This window comes from Talpa occidentalis, unplaced genomic scaffold, assembly GCF_014898055.3.
Source record: "Talpa occidentalis isolate TD23 unplaced genomic scaffold, MPIMG_talOcc4v2.1 talOcc4.14, whole genome shotgun sequence".
NCBI lineage: Eukaryota > Metazoa > Chordata > Mammalia > Eulipotyphla > Talpidae > Talpa > Talpa occidentalis.
The window spans coordinates 76,821,435-76,830,526 of NW_023601433.1; positions in this window are offsets into that span (position 1 = coordinate 76,821,435).

A 9,092-nucleotide genomic window follows, 5' to 3' on the forward strand; every position below is an offset into this window, starting at 1 on the left:
TGCTCCGCCCCCAGCCCACCCCATTTGAGTCAGCATACTAGCAGCTACCCAGTCTCTCAGGCAGAAAGCCTTGGAATTATCCCGTATTTCCTTTTGTCAACCCCCACATTTAATCCATTAGCAAAAATATATTGTCATCTGACTCTTCTCCCCAACTCTGCCTTCATCTGATGCAGCAACAGCCTAACGACTGTATCCCCTTTTGCCTCCAAGAATTTATTCTGCTCACTGCAAGCAACATACTCTCTTGTAAACATTGAATTCATTGCATCCTTCTCCTTGAAAACCCTTTGGTGACTTCCCAACAATTCAGGATGACATCCCAACTCCTGGCTACAGCTCCACAGCCTATGGGGCCTGGGCTTCTGGAAGCCTCTTTTCTCATCTCCTCCTGCTCATGCAGAATAATGCAGTGTCTTTCTGTTCTGTGAACGCCTGAAGGTTGTTCCTGCCTCAGGGCCTTTGCATGACTCTTCCCTGTTCTTGGAACCCTCGTCCTGAGGTTGTGGCTCCGTTGTTTTCTCAATGAAGGTGTCACTTGCCGCCTTCTCGGAGAGGCCTTCCCTGACCGCTGGGTCTGGAGAAGCATCACGAGCCTGCCTGTCCCACTGAGCTGTCTCTCCCTCCTCACCCTGTCATCACCCCAAATCAGCTGTATCATTACTTGCCCACTTGGGCATTGTCTTGTCTCCTTGCTGGAATATAAGTTCCAAGACTTACAACAGTGTACCTAATACATGGTGGGTGCTCGATAGGTGCTTGTTCACAGAACCAACCACATGGATTAAGGGCCACAGTTACAAATCAAGTTACTTCCAGGTTGCAGTCCCTAGACTCTCTCGCGGGCACCATGTCCCTGTCCTGTGGTTTCTTTAAGTGTGCAGAGATCATTCACTTATCTGTCAGTTCTGTCACCTATAAGTTGTGTGACCTTGGGCAAGTTATTTAACCTCTCTGTGCCTCAGTTTTGTTAGCTGTAAAATGGAGATAATCACAGTGTTCACTTCATAGGGTGAATGTGAGGATTAAATGAATAAATGCATAAAGAATGCTTAAAGCAGGGCTTCCCTGGTGGCGCAAGGGGTTAAGCACCACACTATGAAGCAATCAGAAGCCTTTGCAGCATGAATTCGAGTTCGATCCCCAGCCTACCAGGGAGCAACACACATGGCACAGCAGACCTCTCCTGTCTGTCCCGCTGCTCCCCTCAGCAATGTATTTCAGTCAGTCTGCCTGTTCTGTTCCCCACTCTGTCTCTGGTGAATCCTCTCACTCCCCACACCTCTGGCCTGTACCCTAGCTCTTATATGCATAAATAAATAAATCTAAAAAATAGAATAAAAAAGAATGCTTAAAGCAGTACATGGGCTGTATCCTTCAGGGATGTCAGGTCTATTGCTGTTTCTATCATCATTGTTATTTTTACTGCTATTGTCATCAGCACCAGTTGTGTCTTCTTTGCCTCATATAGTGATGCTCACTTCACTTTACCTACTCAGTACCCTTTAGTGGATTTCAATTTCACTTAAGACCAAAACCCTTTAAGTAGCCTGTGAGCCCCCAACCTACCTTCCTAGCCTCTCCATGCATATCCCCTTTCTTGACCCTTATCATTGCACCAGCCACAATTGTGTTTGTTGTGTGATTTATACTCAGGCCCACAACAGGCAATTTCCCTGGAACTTGCGTCTTCTCTCCTCCATCACCAGGTCAGTGCCCACTCATAGTCCCAATCGCGTTTGGGCATTACTGTCTCAACTTCCCTTCAATTCCATGCCATAGCACTTGTCACACAAATCTGTATTTACTCCTTCCACTTGGATCAACCTCTGCCTTGCCTAATAGACGCTAAGCTTCCTAATAGACACTAAGAACAGGAACAAAGTCTTGCTTTGCTCACCTTTGTGCCCCCATTGCGAGCACAGTGTCTGCACATAGGAGTGAGTGAATGAATGAATGGCGAGGAAGCCTTTGGGTTGGAGGCTGGCCCTTCAGACCAAGCACAGAACTGCTGCAAGAGAAAACCTGCTGCCTTTGCACAATCCACTGGCCTCACTGGCCTCCTGCCATGGAGTCAGCTCTCCTGACTTCCAGTAGGTCCTACTAGGTAGAGATCTGATCTTGGGCAGCTCCTGCTTGCCATGCTGCTCCAAAGAACTGCAAAAGGAAGGAAAGCCTTTGCTTTCTAAGCCAAGATAGAAACTGGACATGAAGCTATGCTACAATGGACAAGTCTGCCTTACTTCCTGAGTCAGCTGTCTCCGTGCCAGACACTTCTAGCCTTTCCTTCCCCCTTGAAACAGGGTAGCTATGGTGTCCTAATGGAAGAGTGCTCTGTTCTGGTTTTTCTGACTGATGGTGTTTTCTTTAATTGCTTGGAGTAGAGGTACTTGCAGGGTACAGACTTGAGCCTGTCCCCCCCACCTCCCGACAGAGTCTGCCACCAGGACATGGCAAAATGAGAAAAATAGGGACAATGTAGGGAGTGTTCATAAAGCTAAATTAATTCTCAGATTGTCCTACTTTTTTTGTGTGTCAGGATGCCCTTTCTTTTATGAAACAAGGGTGATGGGAGGTGTGATCTTTTTTTTAAACGTCCTTGCTTGTCAAATCACCTACTTAATTTTCTTTTGAAACTGACTGACCTGTGGACAGCAGCTGAGCTAGGATGAGCATGTGGGTCTTCTAGCACGGGTTAGCACTCTCTCCACGGCCCTCTCTGCAGGGAATACGCTAACCATAAAGGAGACCTGGCTGCAAATTATTGACGGCTGCCATGTGGAAGAGGGGACACATTAGTTCTGGTTGTACACAGGAGGACAGAATTGGGAGCACTGGATAGCAGCTTCAGACAGGCACATTTCAACTGGTTTAGAATAAAGCTTCTGCCGGGCAGGTATTCAGCAATAGCCTGGGCTGCATCCCCCAGCCCAGCTGTGTTCAGGCACAGAATGGGGCAGCTACATTCAGGGTTGTTGGAGACTGTTCGAGTCCCAGTTAAGGTGTCTTGGTCTTAGATTCAAACCAATCTGGTTTCAGCACCAATTATGCCACTTATTGTCTGTGTCCTTAGGCAAATCAGTGTCCTCCTATTTCAAATGAGGGGAATCATGCCTTTGCTGGGGTCCTGTGAGGATTTTAAAAGGGAAGGATCAGCCTTCCATGAGATGTGAATTTCCCAGGAAGCTTACTTAGAGAATGGTGGAGGAAGAGACTCAAAGAGAAAGGATAACACAAAGCAATTTATGAGCAAGGACTAGCAAGCTCGGCCCAGATGTGTGTTCTAGGCAGTTCTGAGGATGGGAGAGAGGGCAGGGGCTGGATGATTAAGGAAGACTTCCTGGAGGAGGCAACAGATAAACTGAAACTTGAGACACTGTCAGCTACTGGATAGGCAGAGGAGTAGGAGCTTCCCAGCATACAGTGGTCTCTGGCACTATACAGTAGAGAGTGTTAACTGGAAACAGCTACTATTATATAAATTTCAAGGGCATAAACAACCTTGGGCTCCCTGGCACTGTGGGTATTCCTGATATCTTGGAATATGTGCTTCGTGTGTACTGAACAATCAGAGGGAAGTTTGGCTAACTGCAGAATAGAAGGAGATATGATCAGCTCAAAGTAAGCTGGGGAAATGAGAGCATCCATCTGTACGTCCACAACCCACCATCTATTTACCTGTCCATCATCCAACAATATTTACCTACACACATACTTTGTACTCGACTGTCTATCCAGCCTGCGCCACTCATCCAGCCTACACTTATTCATTATCCCATCCATCCTTACCACCATCTGTCTAAATTCCATCCATCTACCTGTTCATCCTTACATCCATTCACCCGTCTTACACTCATCCATCCATACTCCATTCATCCAACCTCCCTTCTGTCATCCACCCATACTATACTCACTCAGTTAACTGAGTGAGTCCTTGCTAGTCCTTGCTCCATTAATTAATGCTCCTATCCATCCTTACATCTAAAACTCCATCCTTCATTTGTTTCAGAAAAAGAACAAGACAAAGTCACTGCCTTTATGAAGTTTATCTCAAGTGGGGCAGTTCTTACAGCCATGAGTAAAAAAAGAAAAAAAATTACACTGATAAGTGTAAAATTGCAACTGTGCATCGTGCTACAGATGAAAGGGGTACATGACACCAGAGAGCCCAAAACTGGGCAATTTGATCTATTCAGGGAGGTCAGGAAAGGCTCCCTAAGGGAATAACCATTGACCTGGGAGCTCAAAAGTGAGTAGGAATAACTAGAAGAATTGGTGAGGAAAGAATGTTCCAGGCAGAGAGGGCAAAGCACATGTAAGGGAAGATAAAGTTGGGGAGTGGTGGTGTCAGTCTGTCCACAAGGACCTCTTAAGCACGTTAAGGATTTTGATTTTTATTCTTAGGGTTCTAAGCAAGCATCAGGTGACACTATCAGATTTGTACTTTTATTTTTTTTTATTTATGCATATAAGAGCTTGGGTGCAGGCCAAAGGTGCGGGGGGGCAGGGTGAGAGGATTCACCAGAAACACAGCAGGCAAGACAGGAGAGGTCTGCTGCACCATATGTGGGTTTGCTTCCTGGCCTGGATCGAACTCAGACCACAGTGGTGATCGCTTGATAGAGCTGAAACTTAACCCCTACACCACCAGGGAGGCCCCCTGATTTGTACTTTTAAAAATTGTCTGGCTGTGGTTGTAGAAAACGGAAGCAAGGGATGGGGTAAATGTAAAAGCAAGAGACCTGCAAGAGGCCTGTGTAGTTGTCCAGGAAATCATGACAGAACCTCAGCCTGCAGAAGCACTGGGGGCAGGGAAGGAGGGGGTGGACTCAAGGGTCATTTAGGAGACAAAATGGACATGGCTGGGCTATGGGCTTGGTGGAAAGGATGAGGGTGAGGGATTTGTCTACCATGACATCTAGGTTTCTGGATAGAACTGTTGCCAGGCAACAGTGAAAGCCAGGAGGGAGTGGGGAAGGGTGGCACACACTTTCCCTTGCATTGTTATAATGCTGGTGTTTGTAAAACAAAGGGTGTTGGGATTCACAACAACATGGATGGAGCTAGAAGAGATTATGCCCAGTGAAATAAGCCAGAAGGAAAACGAAAAATATCAGATGGTTTCACTTATAGGAGGAATATAGGGGAACCAAATAAGGGATCAGGAAAAAAAATAACAATAATAGTAATAACAATTTTTTTAAAAACCTACAACAAAATTAGCAGGCAGCCATAAATCAGAGACATTCTGTGAAGGAGGAGGAGAGGGATCAAAACGGGAGAGAAGAGCACAAGGGACTATGGTGATGGTTCGCAGGTGAATTGGTGGAGGCACTTTTACAAGGAATACACAATGATGCAAAAGATATGAATAAAAAAATAATGAAAATAAATAAAGGGTGTTTGATGTGTGGGCATGCACAGCTTCCCGATTGCCTGCCTGAGGATGCGAAGGTGGAGGAGGCATGTTGCAGATTGAAGGCTGGGCCTGGTGAGGGCTTCAGTCTTGGCTGTGCATCTGGGTAGCTGTGCAGCCTTGAGGGACTGCTTCACCCCTCTGGGCCTCAGCTCTAAAACTGACAGCCCAGCTCATCTGGCACTGTAAGTCTTATTTGCATCCACTGGCATTATCTACAGGGCTCCCTCTTGGGAAGTGATTCCTTGTAGATCCACTTTATTCAGAGCCTGAAGTTAAAACAGCCTAAGTCTAGAATGTGAGCCCTGAAAGGAATCACAAAACTCATTTTCCAAATCTTCTCATTTTAGAGAGACCTTGTCTGACCTTGATCACCATCTTCCTGCCCTACCCTCCATGCTGGAGAAGATGGGGTGCTGCCTGTGCAAAGTCACAAAGCTATAGGGCAGAAGAGCACCTCTCAGGGATGAGCCCCATGTTCCCACACTTGCTTTAGGGGTGACGCTTTTTCTGCACACTATAGCCCTTGCCTAGGACAGACAGAGCTGGGTAGAACTGTCGGGATGGACTAAGATCACAGATGCAGGTGCGGCTGAGTGTCTGGGTGAAGAGGGATGGAGGGGGCGTCTGGAGCTCTGCCTGTTAAGCTGGGGTCCTCCCTGACTCTTTGAAGAAGATGCTTCTTGGCATGCTCTCCTGTCATGACTTCTGAATGTCCTCTGGGGGCTACAAGATGCTCTTTGCAAAAAAGGAATGCAGAAACCCAGCCCTACCCCCCTGCAAACGAGACATGGAGACAAAAACAGGGTGCAGGGCTGAGGTTTCCATGGTGGCTCCACTCTGTCGCCCTTCCCATTGGCCGGGCTTCAGGCTCAGATACCCGTCTCCTTCCTGATTGGCCAGGCTGTGCTGCAGCACCATGGCAACAAGGGCAGACAGACCAGTCTCTGCAGAACCACTAGAGTCACCATCTGGGGTGGTGCTGAGATATGAGGGCCACTTGCAGGGGATGCAAAGGGGAACAGGTAGCTGCCCCCTCAGCTGGTGGTCAGGTGGGGGAACATTCCACCTTGATTGCCCAAGGGCTTTGAGGCTGTGGACTTCTCTTTATTGCATCTGCCCTATATCTAGCAGCATCTCCTCAGCCCTTCCCTTTCTCCGGGCGCCTGTCTCCTGCAGAAGGAAAATCAAACCTCTGCCAGTGCCAGACCATTTGTCCAAAGTCATACAAGTTGCAAGTTAGAATTTGAACCCATGTTGTATGGCCTAACTTAAAGGCTTTAGAGGGGCCTTGCTAGAGAATCCAGGTGTCCTTTTTTTTAATAGTTTGTAGAGCTTCCTCCTCTCCCTGGAACACTCTTCCAAGAATGATGTGTGACTAGAGAAGGAGGAAGCAGGTTAAAAAAATCCTGGGGTGGACTGGGGTCCAGAGACCAAAATGCCAGACACTGGGTTCCTCCACTTCCTGGTTTCCTCTGCTGTAAAGTGGGAATGAAGGCTGCTTCCCAACCTCCTTATGGGCACATAGGATATAGGATTTTGGTGGAGGGCAGGGGTAGGATTTTGGTTATTGGCCACTGAGTGGGAGGATAAACACAGGAGCTCGGATTAACCCTCAGAGCATCTCTAAGTTCACTAGCCTTTTTCATCACCATCTGGCTAGAAGGAGCAGTTCTGGGCACCACAAGTCACAGGGGAGCTTAAAAAAAAATTATTTATTTATTTGTTTGTTTGTTTATTTATGCATACAAGAACTGGGGTGTAGACCTGAGGTATGGGGGGTGAGAGGATTCACCAGAGACAGAGTGGGGAACAGAACAGGCAGATCTACTGAAATACACTGCTGAGGGGAGCAGCGGGTGAGGCAGGAGAGGTCTGCTGTGCCATGTGGGTCACCTCCCTGGCCAGCTAGGGATCTAACTCATGCTGCAGTGGCTGGCGATAGCCTGATAGCGCTTTAACCCCTGTGCCACCAGGGAGGCCCCCATAGGGGAGCTTGAGGGGTGCTGATCTCACTGGGAAGAGTGCTCACTGCAGGATGGCAACCAAGCTGGAAGGATTGTGGGTCCCAGGGAAGCCCTGGAGGATATAGGATCCTAAGGAGGCCTTTCAGGACAGAGAGTTTAACCAAAGTAGTGGAAAATGTTGATAGGCTGTGAATTTAGCAATTCAATGCAACAAATATTTGCTAAACTCAGAAACTGCACTCAGTGACCAGGGTAGACAGAAGACCTGCCCAAGGTATAGTAGAAACCTGGAGAAGGCACCATCCAGGCCTGCAGAGCCAGTAGGCTTCCAAGAGGAAGCGGCAATGCTTCAGAGGCCTGGAGGATGGACAAGTCAGGTCAAGCGCAGTGAGCTGCGGGAGGGGTACTGAGACGGTCCCAGCGGAAGGAATGGCATTTGCAAAGCCCAGAGCAGGGACGGAGAGTTTGGGAGTCTCAAGTATAAGCTGAGTTGTACCTGAAGCGGAGTTCATGTGGAAGAGAGGGAAGGGATGAGCTTGGGGCCCAATGGGCCTTGTGGGTCAGTTAAAGTCTCCAACCTTTTTCCTGAAAGGGTTTGCACAGGATTGCCAGATTGAGCAAATTAGAATACATGTCTGTCACTTGTCAGTTTTGCCCGGGCAATCTGCACGCGTTTGTGTTTTTCTATGTATTATAGTATTGTAAAACTCACAAATAAAGGAGTAATTTTTTTTTTTTTTGGTCAGTTCATCAGACTGACCTAATGAGAAATATAAGTATCCTTAAAAATTAAAAAGCAAGGGGGCCTCCCCGGTGGCGCAGGGGTTGAGCGCTGGGTTGCGAAGCTGCCCGCAGCCTCTTCAGCGCTGGTTCAATCCCCGGCTGCTCCCCGGCCACCGGCGGAGGGTCCTGCATGGCGCGCAGACCTCTCCTGCCACCCGCTGCTCCCCTCAGCAGTGTACTTCGGTCCTTCTGCCTGCTCTGCTCCCCGCTCTGGCTCTGGTGAATTCTCTCACCCTCCCGCGCGTCTGACTGTACCCAGTGCTTGTATAAATAAATAAATAAATCTTTAAAAAAAAAATTAAAAAGCAAGGGCTTCCCTGGTGGTGCAAGGGGTTAAGACACAACCTATGGGGCCTCCCTGGTGACGTAGCGGTTGAGCGCTGGGTTGCGAAGCTGCCCGCAGCCTCTGCAGTGCCGGTTCGATCCCCAGCTGCTCCCCAGCCACTGGAGGAGGGTCCCACATGGCGTGTAGACCTCTCCTGCCACCCGCTGCTCCCCTCAGTAGTGTACTTGGGTCCTTCTGCCTGCTCTGCTCCCCTCTCTGGCTCTGGTGAATTCTCTCACCCTCCCATGCTTCTGACTGTGCCCAGTGCTTGTATAAACAAACAAACAAACAAATAAATAAATCTTTAAAAAAAAAAAAAAAGACACAACCTATGAAGCTATTGGCAGCTTCTGCAGCACAGTTCGATCCCCGGCCAGGGAGCAACCCACATGGCACAGCAGACCCCTCCACTCGCCCGCTGCTCCCCTCAGCAGTGTACTTCAGTCCTTCTGCCTGCTCTGCATCCCGCTCTGGCTCTGGTGAATTCTCTCACCCTCCCGCGCTTCTGACTGTACCCAGTGCATGTATAAACACACACACAAAAAACAAACAAACAAGCAAACAAATAAATAAATATATGCCACTTTATTTTTTTTTTTTT